This window comes from Equus quagga, chromosome 12 (genome assembly GCF_021613505.1).
Source record: "Equus quagga isolate Etosha38 chromosome 12, UCLA_HA_Equagga_1.0, whole genome shotgun sequence".
Taxonomy (NCBI): Eukaryota; Metazoa; Chordata; class Mammalia; order Perissodactyla; family Equidae; genus Equus; species Equus quagga.
The window spans coordinates 55716031-55735763 of NC_060278.1; positions in this window are offsets into that span (position 1 = coordinate 55716031).

Sequence of the window (19733 nt, forward strand, 5' to 3'; positions counted from 1 at the left end):
AAAATAGAGGAAGATTGGTACCCATGTTAGCTCAGTGACAATCTTTCTCAAGCAAAAAGAGGAAGATTGACAACAGATATTAGCTCAGGGCCAATCTTCCTCACCAAAAACAACCCAAAAAACGATTTTTTAATTCAGTCTTCACTTTTATTTTTTAATTATCCAACTTTGAAAATTAACATCTTTGTGCTGAAAAGTGATAAACTAAAAATGTCCAAGGATAACATACCAAATAGAGTTAATGCACTTTAATACATTATAATAATCACCATATATAGATATGCCTTTAATAAAATATAGATGCAATTGGAAGTCTTGTCTCTTCACTTCATCAAGCCTCTCCTCTTTCAACTCTCTTCAGAAGCAATCATTAATGTGTTTTGTAATCTTTCATTTAAAAATGTTTTTTCATCTATTTGATTTGAAGTTTTATTTACATGGAATCATATAGTACTATTCTTTTCTTTTTTTTTGCTATACACTAAATTTTTGAGATCCACATATAGGTATGGTTCATTTTGATTGTTGAATAGTAGGCCATCATATGGTATAATATTGTTTTTTTAATATATTTACCATTGATGGATTTTTAAACTCTTTTATACATTTTTCCTTTTAAAATTTTTAGTGAACATTCATATATGTGTCTCGTTCTTTGGTGTTTTCGATATTTTCTTATCTCTTCTTTAACCATTTTCGTTTTAATAAGAATTTCATTTGCTGCAAAAAAATTCTGGGGATTCTCATTGAATGTGTTTGAGCATATAAATTATGGTTTAGATAATTAACATCCATGCACTGTTAAATTTTCTCAAACATGAACATCATATATTTCTCTATTTACCAAGGCTTTATTTCATGATCTACAATAAGTTTTCTGCACAAAGTTCTTACATTTTTTTGTTTAAGTTATTTTTCTATTATAATACCTAACTAGAAATTTGTGTATGCAAAAGGGCTATAGATATTCATATATTGATTTTATCTTCAACAACTTTGAAGAAATTACTTTATTGGTTCTAAGTTAGATTTCTTTTGATATTTTATATAGTCCACTATGATATCTTCAAATATTCATAACCTCTTCTCATTCCTTCTAATTTTAGTATTCTATTCTTTTTTTCCTTTCCTTCTTTTCCCTACTAGAGCTCTGTTACAATGTTTTATTGCTGCCTTATCTTAGTCATGTTATTAAAATTTTAATTTACACGTGTTACAGGAACTTGGGTAACATTTAGAGGTTGAAATGATGAAATGTAAATAAGCTGCATTTCAAATTTCAAAAACAGACATATTAAATCATCAATAACAAAATACGTGCTTAATAATTCTAATAATGCAAATGGCAAATATATATGGAATAAAACAGACATGTAGGAAATACTATCATGTTGATTATTTGTGGCAAATTTTAAAATATGTGTTTCATGACTCTGATAGCCTTTCATATAATAAAATTAAGTAAATATGGAGCTGTAGTCTGTAAACTAGTGTCCCACTTGGACTGAAGAGGACATTTAAAGAATTACCAGATATATTTGTGGTTCAGCATAGAACCTACGTGCATAACAGGCTATGCTTAAATGCTTAAAGAATCGGATATCTGCTTAATTTTGATACTAACCGGTTTTGTCAAGGCTAGAGAGTCAAAGCCAGAAATTTTAACTCATTTGCAAATTCATCATTTTTCTCATTTATATTTTGTGTTGAGGATTCTTTTTTCATTCAGATATAATTGGCATACAACATTATATTAGTTTTCTGTGTACAACATAGTGATCTGATATTTGTATATGCTGAGAAATGATCATCCCAATAATTCTAGTTAACATCCATCACCACACATAGTTACAATTTCTTTTTTCTTATAGTGAGAAGTTTTAAGATCTACTCTCTTAGCAACTTTAAATATACAGTATAGTATTATTAACTATAGTTACCATGCTGTACATTCCATCCCCTTGACTTACTGATTTATAACGGGGAGTTTATACTTTTTGGCCACCATCACCCATTTCACCCATTCCTCCAACCCTACATCTGGCAACCACCAGTCTGTTCTACGTATCTGTAAGTTCCATATTTTTGTTTATTTGTTTTGTTTTTAGATTCCACATATAAGTGAGATCATATGGTATTTGTCTTTCTCTGTCTGACATATTTCACTTAGCATAAGCTCCTCAAGGTCCATCCAGAGTGTGGGGAATTGCAAGATTTCCTTCTCTCTTATAGCTGAATAACATTCCATTGTATATATATGTTTACTATATTCCATTGTATGTATGTATGTATCCATTGTATACAGTAACATTTCATCGTGTATACGTATGTATGTGTGTATATATATATATATATATATATATATATATATATACCACATTTTCTTTATCCATTCATCCATTCATGGACACTTTGGTGATTTCATATCTTAACTATTGTAAATAATGCTGCAATGAACATGGAGATGCCTATACCTTCTTGAGTCAGTGTTTTCATTTCCTTTGGATAAATACCTAGCAGTGGAATTGCTGGATCATATAGTAGTTCTATTGTTAAATTTTGGAGGAAGCTCCATACAGTTTTCCCTTTTGGCTGCACCAATTTACTTTCCCACCAACAGCGCACAAGTGTTCCCCTTTCTCCACATTCTTGCCCACACTTGTCATTTTTTTGTCTTTTTGATAATAGCCATTCAAACAAGTGTGAGGTGATATCTCATTGTGGTTTTGATTTGCATTTCCCTGAGGAATCTTTATACTATATGAAATCCAACTATATTATCAATGTATTATAAAGATACTTAGTTAAATCTATGACTTGAATTTTCCAAAATTTTATAATATTATAATATTACAGATGAATGCATTCAATAAGCACGTTTTGAAACTCCATTTGATAAGCAGCCAATTCACAGCGAATAAAATTTCCCATAGGTTATTGTGCTAAAGTTTAAAAGTTAGTGAAATCATTAGTTTATTCATGAAGATGATTAGTTATAGATTGATTAAAATATAGATGGCTAAATGTGATTATTAAATGTAACATAGTCAGATTAGGCTTTATTATTAGGCATTAACTTCTACAGGAAAAGAAATAATACTTAATTTAATAAATATATTCAATAATAATCATTCCATTTTTTATCCAGCTATTTATTCAAATAGTATAGCCACTATAATTTAATATATATTATTAATTGAATATAATGTGAGTGAAGTATATATTAAATCGTATATTTCACAAAGCCCATTCTTACATTTTAGCTTTAAAAATAAAAAATATTAATTACACTAATCAATCAATGGGTCTGTGCTGAACATGTGCAGCACTGGGTGGTTCTGGGATATGAGAGACAGCCCTTCTTAGATTGCAAATAATCTGGTTATGAGATAAAAACCTTTGCACTAGGGGCTGGCCCAGTGGCATGGTGGTTAAGTTCACGCACTCTGCTTGGCCGCCTGGGGTTCACAGGTTTGGGTCCTGGGCACAGACCTACACACTGCTTATCAAGCCACGCTGTGGCAGGCATCCTAGATATAAAATAGGGGAATATTGGCACAGAGGTTAGCTCATGGCCAATCTCCTTCACACACACACACACAAAAATTGCACTAGAGACAATGAAAGGGCAATGTAAGTCAGTACATGATTTTGTAATTTCATATGCATTAAAAATTTTGATTGACTGCCTATTATGTATTCAATGTCTCTCTGGATTTTGAGGCAACAACAAATAAATGTCAGAATAAGGTGTCAAGAAACTTAGAGTTTAGGGGGCAGCCCAGTGGCGTAGTGGTTAAGTGTGCACACTCCACTTCAGTGGCCCAGTGTTTGCCAGTTCAGATCCCGGGCTCAGACCTACACATCACTTATCAAGCCATGCTGTAGCAGCATCCCACATATAAAACAGAGGAAGATAGCCGTGGATGTTAGGTCAGGGCCAGTCTTTCTCAGAAAAAAGAGGAGGATTGATGGTAAATGTTAGTACAGGGCTAATCTTCCTCAAAAGAAAAAAAAAGTTTAGAGTCTAAAGAGAGGAAGATAGCAACAAGCAGATTCAGAATGGTGAGCTACAGTAAAATGATGGAGTTAAGTGTTGGATGCGAAGGGAACATATGAGAGGAAGCCTTGTAACTAAAAGACTTTGAGGGCGTAAGGTTATGGGAAGATTTCCTTGGGTAAGCATTACCAAAACCAATTTGGAAAGATTTAAGGCAAAGAGGATTTCAAGCAAAGAATATGCAAAAAGCTGGAGTTAATTGGGCGTACAATTTTTACAAATCCTAAATACATGAATACACGATGCCTGGTCAACACGACCTTCTAGACCTGGCTCTGACTTTAGCTAGATACACGAACTTGGGAAAGTCACTTGAACATTTCGAACCTCAACTTATGCATCTATATAAAAAAAGTGATTAGACTAATTTATTTCTTTACTTCCTTCCTGTCCTTCATTTGTTTAATTCTCTATAAACAAGAAGAGAAAAACAGATATTAGGAATCATAAGATTAATTTTAGCTTCTATATTGACCTTAGCTATCCTGACTTGACTATAATGAAATAGTCTTCTCTTATATCATTACCCAATTCTGCATTTACCTCCCAAAGTCTGAACAAAATGCTTTCTTCTTTATGATAACTTCCCTGATGCCAAAGGCAGACATAATGATTCCCATCCTTGAATCGTTAAAGGCTTAATTCACACTTCCTCTGGTTTTTCTCACATTCTCTCTGGTGTTATAATTATTTCATAAAGGTTCTTTTTCCTAGGGGAGATTGGGCCCTCCCCTTGAGTATATTGCCAAGGGCCCAAGTCATCTTTACATCTTGTTGAACAAAACAGCCCTAACTAAATGTTTGTAAGAATAAATTGCTAACCACTTCTCCTCACTCCTTAATAACATATTTATATTTAAACCTTGAACAAAAAGTGAATTATAATATGTATTTGTTGATATAAAATATAACTAAAAATCAAAATAATGCTTGCTCAGTTAATGATTTAATAAGATTTGTTAGTTCCACTTTGCTAAATATTTTCGTTATAGATTTTTTAAATTATCACAATAACTGGCAGAAAACAGGTTCAAGTTATAGCGTAATTAGCTAACTTGCATTAGAAAGAACATGCATTCAGTGTCATTTTTCCAGCACTTTTTCAGATTAATTTTTCTCATATCGATGCATGTTGGAAATTCAAGTCGGTTGTTTTATTGCTGCCTGGCTTCCAATAAAACTCTAGAGGTCACATGAATATAGATTGAGTGAATATAATTTTACACCATTATGTGCAGCCATATTAAAAAGCAAGGCATAAGAGGAAAATGTTGATAATGATACTCCACCCATTACAAAATTTAAATTGATTTGACTTTAGGGTGAGGGCTAAAAGCATATTCAATGTATTAAAAGGCACAAATCTATACTCTACTGTTCAATAGACTGTTATTACAACTAATACCTCATTTTCCCTTCAGACTTTCACAGCAGAGAGTTGTAAGAAATGATTGCAATCAATCTTTTAATAACTTGAGTGGAGTTCTTCTAAAATCTAACATCTATAGCTGAAGAAAAGATATTTTAGTCTTTCTTTGCCTCAGTTTACTTATATAAAAATATAACAATTTCAACTAAATCATTAGTTCAAAACTTTTTAGTTTTTTCAGAATTATACCCTAACCTTCACAACCAATAATTACCTAATGGTAGAGAAGTCAAGAGGATAATAATCTACCACCATCTTATCTTGTCCATTTCAAACCAAGATGCTCTTGGTACTTTTATTTCATTGTAAGTCTGGGTAAGATTTATTGACAGTACTGATATCTGTGGAAAGGAAGAAAAAGAAGAAAAAGGAGGAAAGGAGGACAGTAATTTAAGCCATTGAAACATATTGCATCTCAGATTTAAGATATTATTATTTAAGATGTTATTTAAGATATTATTATTTAAGATTTAAGATATTATTATTTAATTAAAAACAAATTAGCAGTTTGTTTTGTATATATTTCCCAAACCAATGATTTAGTTAATAAATTACTCATTTTTATATATAATTAAGGATTATTTACATCATAAAAATATATTTTAAATTTCAGTAATTTGTATTTTTCAGTAATAAAAATATAGTTTATATTCCATTAAATAAAGGGTAAGCCAACATACATTGTCTCTATTTTAGGTCTTTTATGTATTGCCTTGGGATGTTAAATATCAGAATTGGCATGCCAATGAAACTGAATAACATTTCAGTTGATACTTTTGATCCCATTGACTTTATCCATTTTTTTTTTTCTTGCAGAGGAAGGGAATTTATACATTGACATCTGATATTTAACTGTGACTCTTAAAAGTTAATATACATATTTAGCCCCTAATCTTGGTCAGGCAATGTGCTAGGTACAAAAAATTAGTAAACACAGGGCTATAAAATGTAGTTGGAAAACAAATACATATGAATTAATCACACAAATAAATGCAAAGTAGATATGTGAGCAATGCTACAGATGGATAATAAGGTGTCATGAAATTTTAATAAGTGAACAAGGAGATATTATATGATTTCCTTAACCAAAAGCGTCAGAAATAGTCCTCTAAAACTTGCTAGCATAATATATTTCATTCCTCAAATATGGTAATAGCTGTTTATTTGCCTGCTAATTTGCTGAGTATTTGCCAAGCCAAGCACCTTGAGAGATAAAGATAATCTGAAACGCATATACTGTATCATGGATCACAATGGAGATAAAGCTTGGCCACTGTTGGAGTTAGGATGTGTGGGCACGCATCCTTATAAACCGATTGTCATGCTGGTAGAAACCTATCTTCACGAAAGAATTTTGATCCCCAAACAAAGCGTTTATCTCAGGACAATAATAATTCTAAAGGCAACAGCATTCAAATTTGTCTTTAGGCTGAATCTTTAAAAGTAGACTCAGGACTTACGGGAGGCAGTGAAGTAAGAACAGAAACAAGAATTCCACTAATAACTGTGAAGCACCTGAGGCCGAGTGACAATTAATGACCCTGTGTCACACAGATCCAGGGGAGGAAGTGATGCCCTGATTTTTCAGTTATCCCTGAAAATTTTAGTTATAATGCGAATATAGAGCATATTTTTTTAAATTTTAATTTAAATTGCTTATAAACTGCTTTGCTAGTTTCTCCTGCCTTTTCCAAACTTATCTCCTCCTGAACGTCCCAACAAACTGAATTGTTCCACTATTAACTCCATTAGAGCCACAAAAACTTGGATTTCCTACTTTACTTTTCCTTCTTTTCGTTAGTCAAATATTAAGCCACTGTTTAAGATTCTACCTCTTTATATCCCTCCAAATACCTTACTATTTTTTAAATATTCTATTTCACTTCTGAAATTTTCACCAATATCAGTACTTCCCAAACTATCTATGGTGAAGGATCAGCCACTCCTCCCCCCAATTCACTTTGGAAAAATAATTTTGTAAAACAGCATAAATATAAAATATTACTAGAAAAATAAAATACGAACAATGAAGACATACAAAATGCAAGTTTTATTTTCTGTTTTTTGGTTTTTGGTGAGGAAGATTGGCCCTGAGCTAACATCTGTGACAATCTTCCTCTATTTTGCATGTGGGACATCTCCATAGCATGGCTTGATGAGTGGTGTGTAAGTTTGCAGTCAGGATCAAAACGCATGAATCTGTGGCAGCAGAAGTGGAGCTCACAACCTTAACCACTATGCTACCAGGCCAGCCCAGAAGTTCTATCTTTATTAGATGCAAGAGAGAGAAAATCCCATTACTGTAAATATATTCAGGACAAATATAATATGTTAAGAAAGAAGTATAAACATTTTACACATTGTTCATAGAAACTATGCATACAGGTGATTGATATAGATCATTGCTTGTTTTTTTCTAAAGAGGCAGCTACTTGTCTTTTTTTTTTTAAAGATTGGCACCTGAGCTAACATCTGTTGCCAATCTTCTCTTTTGTCTTCTTCTTCTCCCCAAATCCCCCCAGTTCATATGTGTATATTCTAGTTGTGAGTGCCCCTGGTTGTGTTACGTGGGACACCACCTCAGCGTGGCCTGATGAGTGGTGCCATGTTCGTGCCCAGGATCCGAACTGGTGAAACCCTGGGCTTCTGAAGCAGAGCGTGCAAACTTAACCACCCTGCCACAGGGCCGGCCCCAATATAGATAATTGATTTTACAGTGGATACATTTTCCCTCCTGCAGTCATAAATGAAGAAAACAGTGATCTCTCATTATTAAACACCTTTGGACAAGCCCATTTGGCACATTAAAACTCAAAATATTGATTTACACAGTGCTTATCCAATGCATGCATATAGTTTGACAATGTAACTCAAAAGCATACAAAATCCTGCTGATTGACTTATCTGTTAGTTTGAAGACAACATGACTCCTAGAAAAGAAAGCACATCTATATGCTAGCTATGGTTTGTTTTAGTAATACATATTAAAACAATCAGTGTCATGAAAACCTACTGATGAATAATGAAAGTGATTTTAAAGCAACTTCAGCAAGCTTGTGCTATTCATTTTTGTCTTGGTTCTAATTTTTTTTTTTTTTTTTTTTTTTTGGTGAGGAAGATTGGCCCTGAGCTAACATCTGTCCCCAATCTTCCTCTATTTTATGTGGGACGCCTCCACAGCATGGCTTGATGAGCAATGTGTAGGTCCATGCCCAGATCCAAACCCACGAACCTGGGTCACCAAAGTGGACCGTACCAAACTTAACCACCGAACCACTGGGTCAGCCTCCATCTTTCTTTCATGCAAAATGAAGCAAATGTTGTCGTATTTTCAAAATTCATGTTTAACCTTCCATCCGGTGTCAACAATGTTTCTTATATAACTATAATAAAATCTGAAGTAGCTTTCTGTAGAAGAAATGAGTACCAGATTTTATACACATTTGAATTACACTATCAAGTTGAACTTTATTACAATTTAAAGCATGATCCTACTACTGGTGTCTGCTAAGAACGTCTTGCCACATGCAGCAGTCAAGGTGTTATAGAGGTTTCCAAATGATTACTCAATTCCCGTGCTTATGTTTTGCCAAACACATCGTTTGTGGACCACAATAATCCATCAACCACACTCTGAAGAGCGCTGACCTAGATTAAAACCTCAGCTTTAGTTTTTTGCTTTCTTCATTGGACCACTTTGAGTGATGGAGTGACTATAAAACTGCAGTTAAGAGTTTTCATTTCACACCCCAACTTCAAATCCTTCGATGGCTTTCTAAGGAATAAGTGGCATCTCTTGTGCATGGAACATAGATATAAATCTGGCAGAGCTTATGCTCTGTTAAAAAAGAGTTGCAAATACCATGCAAAGATCTGGTCTAGTATACCTCAGACACTGCAATTCTTGACCAGGAAGAGAAGTAAACACTTGGGGAAACAAGTCAATTTCTTGAACAAAGACATCCTTGGACTGTATTGGTTTTTTCCCTGAAAGTAGGGACAGGGGCAATCTAAGAATGAAGAATTTCTGTGCCATTAATGGTTATAATTCCCCACGATTATATGCGTGCTTCGATTAGCCAGGCATCCTATCTTCTTCCAATCCCTTTTCATTTAGTCTTCGATTCTGTGTCATTTTCATTTTCAAGTACATATTGCTTAGAGGAAATGAGTAGATCATGGGCTAAGCGGTCAGTGGTGAGACTCAATTAATGAAACAATCATTCCACTTCCCTTGAGTTGACAAATTAGCATCATGCTAAAATCTTTTTGCTCCATGATCTATTACTTCCTGGAATTACCAAATTTTTAAGGTTTTGGTGGTGAACGCAACATAGTCTCTACAGAAGTTGAAATATAATGATGGACACCTTAAATTTGTATAAGGTTATAAACAAATGGGGCTGTAATAAAAAGAAAGAGAGGAAAGAAAGAAGGACACTAAAATTTGATGGAAGTTTAGAATTAGGTGAAATGTATGATACTTTCCTGAGCTGATATTACTCTTATTTTGGCATTGAGGAGAAATTATCGCAGACCCGTTATATAGCATCTGTGCTGGAAATCTCCCATTTTCCCCATCAGATTCCCTCTTTATCCCTCTACAAACCTGTTCTGATCCCCAAAGCAGCCTTTACAAACTGTGTAAATAAGTTGCCCTGCCTTCTGGCTTCCTTGTGTTTTGTTCAATGCAGGTCACCTGCAGGAGATGAGAGAGGCGAGTGTGTTACTGGAGTTATTTGTCCCTCTAATTCTTATCTGCAATGTCACCAGGCACTGGCTACATCACATGATGGCCTCTGCTAAGCAATCTTCTTTATAGAATTTTCTTTATCTCCATGTTCCAATAATTGCTTCCTACCCTTGCCTCTTCAGGCCTGAAGATGGTACAAATGTCCTATTCTTGGTAGTACCAGAATATTACATTCATTGTTGTGGTTTCCCTATGCTCTGCCAACATTGTACACATAGTTAAATGTCCCATCAATTTCCCATTTTGATTCTGCCATCTACGTCCTGGCAGGTCACTGACTGACCCAGGAATTAGTATGAGCAGTGCCCTCAGGGAAAAAAATCGCAAGCTTGGATTATGCATTTTGGTTGCATACATATTTTAAAATCACACAAATAAATTCCTTATGCATTATTTTAAAGCTATGGTAATTAAAACAGGATGATATTGGCCCAAGCATAGAAAAATAGACCTATGGAAAAGAGAGTCAAGAAACTGATCAACAGATACATAGTCACCTGATTTATGACTAAGAGCCGCTGAAATTCAGGGACAAAAGAATGGCTTTTACAATAAACGCTGCTGGGTAAATAAGGTATCTTATAAAAGAAAGTAAAATCTAACTCCTTATTTTCACACAAACAGTTAATTTGACACGAATTACAGATTTAAATCTGAAAAGTTAAAAATAAGGTTTCTATATGAATACATTGGAAAACATAATGAGCTGTGCGTAGAAAACTGTTTCTAAATAGGTCGTTAAGATTACCATACGTAAAGTAAAAGAATAAGTTTGGCATGGGTGGAACATAGTCGTAATGCAAAAGTCAGTGGAAAAGACTGGTCTATACATTTATAAGGAATGCCTACGAATCAAAAGGCCAGAGCTGGTGGTCTAGTGGTTAAGATTCTTTGCTCTCAACACTGCCACCTGGGCCCATGTCCCCATCAGGGAACCACACCACCCATCTGTCGGTTGTCATCCTGTGGAGGTTGTGTTGAAAGCTGTACCACCGGGATTTCAAATACCAGCAGGGTCACCCATAGTGGACAGGTTTCAGTGGAGCAAGAAGGACCTGGCCACCCACTTCCAAAAAATTGGCCATGAAAACCTTATAGGCATCAGTGGAGTATTGTTTGATAGAGCACTGGAAGGTGAGAGGATGGCACAAACAAGACTGGGCAGGTTTTGCTCTGCTGGATACAGGGGCGCTAAGAGTCAGAATGACTCAACGGCACAACCAGAAAACAAATCAAAAATATGATGCCTGGTTGTGATGGTTAGTTTTATGTGTCAACTTGACTAGGCTATTGTACCCAGTCATTTAAGCAAACACTAATCTAAGTGTTGCTATAAAAGGATTTTGTAAATATGGTTCATGTCTACAACATGTTTATTTTAAGTAATGGAGCTTACCCTCAATAATGTGGGTGGGCCTCATCCAATCAGTTGAAGGGTTTAAGAACAAAACTGAGAAGAAGAAATTCTGCCTCAACACTGCAGCGTCAAGCCCTGCCTGGGTTTCTGGACTGCCAAGATGCTCTCCAAATTTCAGACTTGCAGCCCCCACAGTCATGTGAGACAATTTCTTGGGAGAAAACTTTCTTTCTGGAGAACCCTGTCTAATATAGATTTTGCAGTAGAGATTAGGATGTTGAACCGTGGATCATCAAGTTGCCATCTCACCTGAGCTGCCCATAGGAACCAGGTGCTGTTTGAGCCATGAAGACATCAAGTTCAGCATTTACAGCAGCGCTCCATCATCACGTGGAAGTGGTATATACAAGATCAGGCTCCAGCAGACCATGAAGGCACAAGCAATTTGCCTAAGGAAGCGGCCAAAATCTCCACAGCCCTAACTCCCGCCCTACTGCCTCCTCTCCCTCAGCCTGTGCTTATGGCCCCATGGGGAGCTCCTTACAATCAGTTGACTAGTTTACAAATGGTTCTGCGCATCATGTGGGCACGCCACCCAGAAGTGGACAGCTATTTTCTGGGACATCCCTGAAGGCTAGTGGTAAACAGCTACAGTCAGTTGATTTTAAGTAAAGATTACCCTTGATAACACGGGTGGGCCTCATCAAATCAGTTGAAGACCTTAAAAGCATAAAATGAAAGTTTCATGAAACAGAAGAAATTCTGACTCCAGACTGTAATATAGAAATCCTCCCTGTTTCCAGCCTGTCAGACTATCCTACAGATTTCAGACTCGTCCGTCCCCACAATCATAGGAGCCAACTCTAACCTAAATCTCTAATGTAAGCATGCATGTGTGTGTGTCTTTGTGTGTCTGTGTTCTGTTCCTCTGGAGAATCCTGACTGATACACTGACAATACAAAGAAGAGGAAGGGAAGGGCGGGCAAGACACCTAAACATATAACCAGGCACTTTAGAAAAAAAGAATATCCAAATGGTCAATAAGCATGTGCAAATGTGTTCATTCTCATCAGTTATCAGATAAATGCAAATTCAATGCAGAGAAATGTCACTGCACACCAACCAGAATGGCCAAGTTTAAAAAGACAACATCAAGTGCCACTAAGGTTTTTGAAGATCTGGAACTTTCATACATTACCGGTGGAAGTACAAATTGTACAAACGGTATGGAAAACGGTTTGGCAGCATCTGAACATATGTCCATCCCAGGATTGGTTAATTACATTTTTGGCATTAAGGGTAACAGAACGAATGGGTATAATTGATACTGGCCCTGGAATTGGTTCCCCCACATTAAACCCAGCATATATGGGGTTAAAACCAAAGCACTCATTCCCTGCTTACCTCTTGGCTTCCTGGCTCCAGAACCCACTATCTGCTGTGGAGACAGGTGGCTGAAAACAGCCAGCTGGATACCTTTATCATCCTCCTCCCTGTCAGCAGCCTCACACGGCCAAATGAAGGCTGGTGGGAAAGCTCCAGCAAGGCCACAGACTCCCTCCCCTCCCGGCGAACAGAGACATTCTTTGGGACCTTTAAAATCCCCTCATCTCATCTTTCAGGGAGATGAGAGGAGGTAAAATGAACTTGAGGGCTCACTCTTTTCTCCTGGCTGATATCACCTGAAATAAAAAACACTTCCTTGCCATAAGCCTGGTGTTCCAGTTTTTATTTGGCCCCTCTTTTGTGGTGAGTAAACAACCTACGTTTGTAGCTGGTAACATATTCACCAAAAGATGTACTTAGAAGTTTATTCATTATAGCCACAGACACGACACAACCGAAACGTCCATCAACATGATTATGTGTTTGATATGTATGTATACATACACACACACAAACACACAGAGTGGATACTATGTTGCAATTTAAAACACACTACTGAGGCCAGCCTGGTGGTGCAGTGGTTAAGTTCACACATTCTGCTTTGGCGGCCCGGGGTTTGCCAGTTAGGATCCCGCATGTGGATGTATGCACTGCTTGTCAAGCCATGCTGTGGTAGACATCTGACATATAAAGCAGAGGAAGATAGGTACAGATGCTAGCTCAGGACCAGTCTTCCTCAGCAAAAAGAGGAGAATTGGAGGCAGATGTTAGCTCAGGGCTAATCTTCCTCAGAAAAAAAAAAGAAAAATTAAAAAAAACACAAAAAACAACACACTACTGTTAACTGCAACCACAGGAAAAAAAATGGTAAGCAAAGAAGACCAGTCACAAAACAATAACATACTGCAAAATTCCGTTTACACCAAGTTCAAAAAGAGGCAAAGTGATCTATGGTGATAGAGTTGAGAGCAGTGTTTCCCACGGCAATGCATTAATTGAGGGTGGTGGGCATAAAAAAGCACAACACTGTGCTGGAAATGTTCATATTTAGATTTGAGTCATGGCATCCCTGATTTACAAATATGTAAAGTTCATCTAATATATGTAAACTTTACTTATGATATGCAAATTTTAGCTCAAATTAAAATAATAAAATTCTGACTTGCCCTCTGGCTTGGTGTTTATGTTTGGAAAGTTGGGTTTACCAGAGAGAGATGAAACGTATAGAAGAAAGACTTCATATTATTAATTCCTGCTTTCCGGAGCTGAGTGGCTGGGGGCACGCAGGGCCCTTCAACCAAAGGCCACGCCGCTCTCGTCAGTTGCCTCTCTTGACACAGGTCTGGTCCCTTCCCTCAACCTTCAGAGTTGGGCAGAAACCTCCCCCTGCTGTGGCTTTGTCTGGGGTACCAAACTCTTCTTTATGGTTCTTTCACACTCTTCCAAAACCTTTGGAAATAATCCCTTAATAATCTCTCCTCAAATTAACCAATTTGCGAGTGCCTTATCCTTCCTGCCAGGACACCGACCATGATAACATCCATAAAGAGTTTCCCAAGTTTGAGCAGATGCTCGAAATAGAATGTTCCTGTGATATATTATTCCAGGTATAGCATTCGATTTTTGCCATTTTGCTCAAATGAAACAGATTTGGCAATCCCACTCTGAAGGTCGCCTGATTTATAATCTGCGCCTCTTAGTTTTCATCTATTATTTCAGCATTTATCATTCAAAAGGAGAAATTATTGATTAAAGTCGATGAGGTCACAACAGTGTGAGAATTATTTTGATTTGTGGAGGCTTTGCTTTGAAACATGTATGGCTTTGAAGCTGGAAGAAAAAAATCATTTATTTTAGTAATTGAACTAATCAATGTGAAGAATTTCATTTCCTTCATCCTACAAGGGAAAAAAAAATGAAGAGGAGCTATTTCTCCCAAATTCAAGTCCTCTGAAATATTATACTATTTAAAGTAGTGTCACATGTCTTTATTTAAATATTTATCTTTAAGTTAATAGACTATGAAACAGAATTAAAGTTTTAAGACATTCATTCCATTTCTCAATATAAGTACAAGGTCCATAGCTGTTGGAAAACAAAACAAAAAATGATCACAACATCTGGACATCCTTGGACTGCCAAATGCTAGATATGGAGGATGAGAAGATGGCGTAGTGACAAAGCCTCTTTTAACTGTGACCTGCTACAACTGTTGGCCCTTAAGCAGTGCGTGTGTGGGTGGCTGGGGATGGTGAGTCAGCCTGTGAAGATCCAGCATGGTAAGACACCTGGGGTCCTATCAGGTTTCAGATGTTAACACTGCTAATCTAAAAACAGAACTACCATATAGATGATTCAGCAATCCCACTTCTGGGTATATATCCAAAGGAAATGGAAAGTGGAACTCAAAGAGATATTTGCACTCTCACATTCATTACAGCATTATTCGCAATAGCCAAGATATGGAAATAACCTAAATGTCCGTCAACAGGCAAATGGATAAAAAATGTGGTGCACATATATATATATATATATATATATATATATATACACACAATGGAATATTATTCAGGCTTAGAAAAAGAAGGAAATCCTGTCATTGGAGACAATAAGGATGAACCTGGAGGGCATTATGCTAAGTGAAATAAGCCAGACACAGAAAGATAAACACAGCTTGATCTCATTTACATGTGGAGTCTAAAATAGTCAGACTCATAGAAGCCGAGAGTAGGAGCATGATTGTCAGGGGGAGAAGGAGGGGCGAGAAACGAGGAGATGTTAGTCAAAGGTCACCAAGTTTCAGTTATGCAAGACGAGTGAATTCTGGGGATCTAACAGCATAGTGACCATAGTTAACAATACTGAATAGTATACATGAAATTTGCTAAGAGGATAGATCTTAAATTAAATCTTTTACACACACACACAGTAACTCTGTAGGTGATGGATATGTTAATTAGTTTGATTGTGGTGATCTTTTCACAATGTATACATATATCAAAACACCAAGTTGTGGGGCCAGTCCAGTGGCCTAGTGGTTAAGTTTGTGTACTCCACATCAGCGGCCTGGGGGTTCACCAGTTTGGATCCCAGGCATGGACCTAACACCAGTCATCATGCTGAGGCAGTGTCCCACAAACAAAATGGAGGAAGATTGGCATAGATGTTAGCTCTGGAAAGAGGAGCTAACATCTCAATTGAAAAGAGGAGGGTTGGCAATGGATGTTAGCTCAGGGCCAATCTTCCTCAACAAAAAAGCAACAAACAAATAAAACCCACCAAGTTGTACACCTTAAATATATACAATTTTATATGTTAAAAACAGATATTAATGCCTCTATGGCTGTCATTCTGACCCTTCCCCATTCTCATCACTTTCATAGTCTCTACATTTCTTAGAAATAATGAAAGTGTGTGTGAGTGTGTGTGTGTGTGTGTGTCTGAGTTTGACAGGACCACTTTTTCAATATCTTCTCTCCAACTTGAATTTAACAGGCACAAAATTTCTGTGCTGGGCACTCTTAGGCACTCACAGATTCTAGGCATGTCAAGATGAATTAGCACAAGCATGCAGCTCCCTCCGCTGTACCAAGGCTTTGAAATCTCTTGAGTCAAGAGAAAAATTAAATTTTCATTGACCGTTTTTAAATTGCTTTAGAAAGAAAAGAATCATAGAGCAATAAACCAGTTAATATAATACAACCTAAGGATATGCTTTAATTCTACTAAAAATAACATTAAAATGATAAAAGTTATGGAAATATTATGGGAGAAATTATCCTCCATTTTCCTTAAATTTGAGCCTGTAACTTTTGTTATCTAATTTAAAGCTGGTAACCTTTCATCTGCAGGGTTATTCTATCATTGCTATTAAAAACTTTAAGTTCTAGAGAGCTGCTGTATAACACTGTACTTATAGTTAACAATAACGTATGCTTAAAAATTTGTTAAAAGGATAGATCTCATATCAAATGTTCTTATCATAATAAAACACATTTTTAAGAACTCTCAAATTAATTAGCTTTACCCCTGGCCTGGAAAATTACATTCAATTTACTTTTGATGTTATCTAGAAAAAAATAAATCTTTTTTAACATTTTAGTTTGAGGAAGAGAGCAGTAGTTGTATGTAACATTTAATGTTCCTCCTCTGAGTAATAGATTCTAATTTTACGGGAGGTAGTCATTGTCCAACTAAAATGCTACGTTCTCCGCCCTCTCACCTCACCATGCGCATATATTCTGACCAATGAGACGAAATCAGATAGGTTACTTGCTACCTCTCCTCAAAAGCAGTATCCCTTTCTATTCCTAGTTTCTGCAGCCTGGGATGCGAAATCGATGGCCGGAGCTCCAGCAGACATTTTGGTCTCTCCAAAATACAAGGCACACACTAAGGAGAAAGACAAGAATATAAGGATCGTGAATCCCTGATGAGTGTGGAACACTGTGTTACTTCACACTGAAGGGAAAGCAGAGTGAAGTGTTTAAATCACTCGTATTTTGCTTTTTTTAAAATTAGCCAGCAAAACTCATCTAAACTCATATAAATGTAGTATTCAATTCCATACAAATCTGTTTATTTCCCTTTTATCAAAGGAATATTTAATTACCAGAAATTATGTCTCTAGTACCAAATGGGTACAAATTATGACATATGGGCACTAAACAAATGAAGATATACATCCAGGCACTCACCACTTAAACTAAGAACTGACCGTAACTATTACTGTGACATCCATTGCATGACTCTCATGACCATTCCACACTTCTGGTTCCCTCAGAAGGAACCACTATCTTGATTTTTGCATTTAAAATTCATTTACTTTTTTTTGAGGAAGATTAGCCCTGAGCTAACATCTGCTGCCAATCCTCCTCTTTTCGCTAAAGAAGGCTGGCCCTGAGCTAACATCCATGCCCATCTTCCTCTGCTTTATACGTGGGACGCCTGCCACAGCATGGCTTGCCATGTCCGCACCCGGGATCTGAACTGGCAAAACCCGGGCCACCGAAGCAGAATGTGAAAACTTAACCTCTGCACCACCAGGCCAGCCCTCATTTACTTTTAATTTAAGCTTTACCAAATTAATTTGGAGATTTTACATACTTTTTCTAGTTCTTGACGCATCTTCTAGTGTCACATGAACAAGAAGAGTGGGGCAAATAAATAATAATTTAATATCTGCCTCATACTGCGATATTTCCAGTGTTTTTTAATTCTATTGTGCCAAATTATTTTCCTAATTTGTTAAACCAGCACGCACATCCAGCAGAGCATTCATGAGTTTAACAGTTGTGCTACTTCCATGCCATCTCTTAGTGCGGTCTCAATTTATTTTCCAATCTGCTAAATGTACAGTGATCTCTCTCTGTGCCTTCACGGTGTGTTTTCCTTATCATTGCTGGTACCAGCCTCTTGTCCATATGTTCACGGTTCTTTTAAATTTTTCTTCCTAAACTCCTGGTCAAGTTTTTCCCCACATTTTTCCATTTTTAATTTTTACTTTCTAATTTAAATTTAAAATTTTCATTTATATATGCTGTTGCTAAACCTTTGTCAGTGCTGTGGATTCCAGATAAATTCTCCCACTTTGGAGTATGTCTTTCTCTTTTGTTGTGGAATTTTTTAAGTGATAATAAACCAAAACGTTTCACTTTAATTTAGTCAAATTTAGCAATCCTCTGTTTTTTTATGATTGGCATGTCTGGTATCTTTTTTTTCCCCTCTAATTCAAAGATGACAAATGTATTCCCTATATTATCTTCTAAAGTATTTCGTTTTTTCTCTCAAATATAATTTTATATTCACCTAGGGTGACTATATATTATATAATAGTATATATTATAATACATAGTTTATTTTATATGTAACCACATATAATCTATGTTACATAGTATATATATGTATAATATATCTTATATATATATGATATTCTCTATCTTATCCATCTATCCTCTATCTATTTATCTAACTATCTCTATCATCTATCTACCTACATGATGTGAACTGGTACTGCAACTTGACTGTTTTGGGTTTCTTGGGCTTTTTGTTTTTTGGGTTTTTTTGGTATGTTGAATCAATTGCCATAGCAATAGTTATTGAAAAGCCCGTATTTTCTCTTGTACTCTACAATACCAATTTTATCTTTATTAGAATTTTGTATACGGTGAGTCTGCTTCTGGGATTCCTGTGTTTTTCCGTTGCCGTCTTTGGTCATCCGTAGGATGATGACACTCTACCTTAATTGCTATCATTTTACCTTAATTGCACATATCTAGCAAACTTTTTCCTACATCTTGTTTCTCTCTGTGAATATCTTGACTCTACTTCAGCTTTTGGTCTCCCATATAAATTTTAAAATAAGTTTAAGTATTTCACAGAGTATGTATGAATTTTTATTGGAATTTCGTTAAATTACAAGTAGATGTTAAGAGAATTTAATTCTTAATGCTATTCACTTTTCTAAATTATGAACATTGATTATTTGTCCAATTATTTGGGTTTCTTCAATGTCTTTTGACAAAATTTTAGAAAATTCCTCATGAAGTTCTTACATATTTCTTTTTACATTTAATCCTAGGCATTCTCATTATGTATTGCGAATAATATATTTAACAATCTGTTTTCATTTGTTTGTTATAAGAGCTATTTTAAGACTCTCTTGAAAGAATTCTGAATTTCAGATTAGGTTTGCTATGTTTGTTATTTAATACCTTTATCACTGAAATCTCAAGAATTTAATAAATC